At 38.2% G+C, this 3,580-nt stretch overlaps 1 long non-coding RNA gene across 1 annotated transcript; it reads right to left on the bottom strand.

Annotated features, from left to right (window-relative positions):
- Nucleotides 1–446: 446 nt before the first annotated feature.
- LOC130222857 (uncharacterized) lies at nucleotides 447–838 on the bottom strand. The gene is made up of 3 exons (XR_008836545.1): nucleotides 779–838; nucleotides 574–636; nucleotides 447–499 (listed from the first exon to the last, which is right to left on the bottom strand). It is a non-coding gene; the product is annotated as an uncharacterized LOC130222857 (long non-coding RNA).
- Nucleotides 839–3,580: the final 2,742 nt, after the last annotated feature.

The raw sequence follows: 3,580 nt of genomic DNA, 5'->3' as shown, positions 1-3,580 counted from the left end.
AGCTTTTAGAAAATTATATGACTGAGTGTAGTAAAGATGACAGAGAGACAATCATTTCAATTTCTATGAGGGTTCATGTTTTTGCTTTATGAGCATATATTTTAAATATTGATGTACACAAGTCAAAATAATAGGCATCCTTAAACTAAATCCATAAAATTGATAATGCCATAAATTGACGGCAAATGTCTTTTTATCAATGATTATCAATTAGTTGGTGTGACAAAATAACTCAAAATGCTGAAGAGTTCAGATAATGATCTACTTAAGAATGTGAGCTGCCAATAAAACATTAGTAAGTAGAGTTGAGATCAACCAGCATGAGGATCAAGTGAGCATTCTAGGGACTTTAAATGAGTTAAAAAGGTAACCTCAAAAATGTAACCTTGAAGTTATTCAAAACCGACCTTGTGTGAATATTGTTAGGAAACCTTCTTACCATTTCTTTCTGTCTTAGACATTCTCTTTTCTTTGGTCTTTGTGTGCGAGTCAGGGCCTTCTGGGTGAAGAAAAGACAGCTCATGATATAAATACACAAAAAAATAAAAAATAAAAGTCTATCAAACTGCAAACCATCTGAGTTGGAATCATACGCCTCGTCATCCTCACGCCTGCATTTTTGCCGTCTGGATAACTCTGTAACACAAGAAAATTAACATCAGATTATCACAAGTTATATCTGTATTAGGGATGATCAGATCCTGATCGGGACATCCCTGATCTGTATAGAAAAAAAAGTCATCAACTTTCAGAATAGCTACATAGCTAACAATCTTACCATTTCTTTCAGTCTTGGATGTTGTATTTTCTTTGCTCTTTGTGTGCGAGTCAGGGCTTTCTGGGGGAGATAGATACAAACAGAGAGATATGGATGGATGGATGGATATACACATATACACACACACTAAAAATGTATAAATTACTGAACTCCAACACCCAGCTTCCCAGACAAGGAAGGCTACTCCCAGACTAAAATGGATGTTTGAACTGTCTCAACAGAAAATATCTTGCACTGATGCATTTTAAAGGGGTGGTCCACTACGATATCATATGTTAAATTTTAGTTTATGTGTATTGTAGCTGTGTGAACAAACAATATCTCTGAATGCAAGATGCTGAAAGTTCAATTCAAAGGGAGACGTGTTTGCTTTTACAGCGTTAGCTTAGCAAAGCCTACAGCCAACGAACTTTGAGGACTACAAAAAATACATCCGGGCTAGAGATCACAAACGCTTCAGGTTACATGCATTTACCACGCGCACACACCCTGCGCAGTGAAGGGGCGGGGTCAGGGGCGATGTAATGTTCTAGCAGAAAGCAAAAATGGCATCCAAAAGCTGCTATTTTTACAGAGCTTCTTCTGTGTTTGGTCTTTTAAAAGACAACACAAAGAGAAAAGTGCTGAAAATTGAATTTAAATATGCTCCAAATAATAAAAAATATATATAGCTAGCATTTGACCAAGGGCAGTTTGCAGTATCTCAGTTCAGTGCTGGATTTGGTTAAAACTCCTCCAACAGACTATGCCGTGGACTGTGAGCCACAACCTGAAAGTGTTTTTATCTGTTGAGATTAATAAATCTTGATAAACGTGTCGCTCTATGCGGATGCTTTCCCTGCTCTACAGCTCAAATAAACTCGCAAAAGATATGGTACGCTTCATATTACTTACACATGCTTATGACCCAAAAGATGTGAAAGACGGTTGTCAGGTGTTTTTTTAGAGAGCAGGCGTGTTTAGCTATATGCTCTTCATGTTGAGTACGATTTAAGCACAAACTGCTGCGGCTAACAGCTACTCTGACTGGTCTGTTTACACAGCGCAAAAGCGCGTGTTTGTAGGCGCGTGACGCTTCCTGGTGACATGGAGATGATCCATGAATCACATTACATAGCTGACCAATCAGAACCTCTAAAGGGCAAAACTAGGAAAATGACTGTCGTTTTCATGTTAGTGGAGTAGCTGTATATAATTGAAGTAGGATAATTTTATACAAATAAAGTATGAGCACACGCTGCTTTGTATTTTTAAGGCTTGGTTGGGTTTATAAAATGCAATATTCTGTCACAAGATGCACTGTAATGTATTCTTCAATCGAATTTTTACAAAAGCTCCTTAATTACCTTACTTTAACTAGGACTAGGGCTTAGTCCTGGCTTAAGCTAAGCCCTGTCTTTGAAACTGGGCTTGAAAGTCTAAGCCAGGGGTGTCCAAAGTCGGTCCTGGAGAGCCGATGTCCTGCTGAGTTTAGCTCCAACTTGCTTCAACACACCTGTCAGGAAGTTTCTAGGATACCTAGTAAGAGATTGATTAGCTGGTTCAGGTGTGTTCGATTTGGGTTGGAACTAAACTCTCCAAGACACCAGCCCTCTGCGACCGAGTTTGGACACCACTGGTCTAAGCTGTATATAATCAAACTGCAAACCATCTGAGTTGGAATCATGTGCCTCATCATGCTCGCTTCTAGATTTCAGGCTTCTGGATAATGCTGTAACAGGAAAATTAACATCAGATTATCACAGCATACATAATGTACTTTGTGTATTCATATATACATATGCTGTTTAATATTGCTATAATTCAACATTGTATTATCCAATATATTTTTTAAACAAACATATATCATATGGGATAACTTGCATACCATAATTTTCTTGTCTAGGAGACATCTCCTCTGAAGTGCACCCCTGCTTAGGTTTATTGGACAAAGCAACTGTAAGGATAACACAAGAGACATTTTTAAAAGGAAAAACTGGTATGTTCTTTACAAATTCACATGTAGCGTATATTGCTTCTATCAAAAAAAAAAAAAAAAAAAAAAAAAAAAGTCATTACCCTCTAATTCAAGGTCAATCTCATCTAGAGATTTTCCTTTGTAGAGAGCTGTTCCACACTCTATGGCCATCAGCAGTTTGCTCATTTTTGCTAACTGAATCGTGTTTTCTGTTAGGCGATAATATTCACGATGAACGCGAATGTCATGTCCCATGAATTTCGCTACCTGATCCAACTCATGATCTTTTAAGTTCATTATTTGACAAAGTGTCGCTATGTGCTTTCTCAGTTGAGTTGAGGTCAGTGTTTCTGGATGTTTTGCATCACAAAGATTTGCAAATTTTCGGAGACAGTCCGAACCTCTTATATAAGAGTCTGATTTTGCTCTTGCAAAAATGTATTTGTTGTTGTACAACACGCCATTTTCCTGCATCCTGTGCTCTATGAGAAAATCCAGTGCTCTTGTCATCTCTTTGGTAAGCAGCACTGGAACCTTTCGCCCTCTTTTCCCTCTTATCACGATTCTTGTAAAGTCATTACTCAGGTCACGTTCCAATTTTGAGAGGCACTGCATAACATCGTCATTTAGGGCTTCTGTGTTTTTGTTTTCATACGTCTCAAGTAGCATTTTAGCTGCCTCGCCTTGGCGTCTCCGGTTTAAAAAGAATAATTTGTGAGAGGATGCTTTCACTTAGCATGGTGTATGCTTTGGGATCACAGCAGTCTTTCAGCTTCTCTCGGGCAGTTTGCTCCACAGACTTCAAGTGTTTTTGAAGTAATATTACATCTTCAGTGAGAGGGATC

This window comes from Danio aesculapii, chromosome 4, assembly GCF_903798145.1.
Source record: "Danio aesculapii chromosome 4, fDanAes4.1, whole genome shotgun sequence".
Classification (NCBI taxonomy): domain Eukaryota; kingdom Metazoa; phylum Chordata; class Actinopteri; order Cypriniformes; family Danionidae; genus Danio; species Danio aesculapii.
The sequence above is the reverse complement of the archived record's forward strand: the minus strand, read 5'-3'. Positions and strand labels throughout refer to the sequence as shown.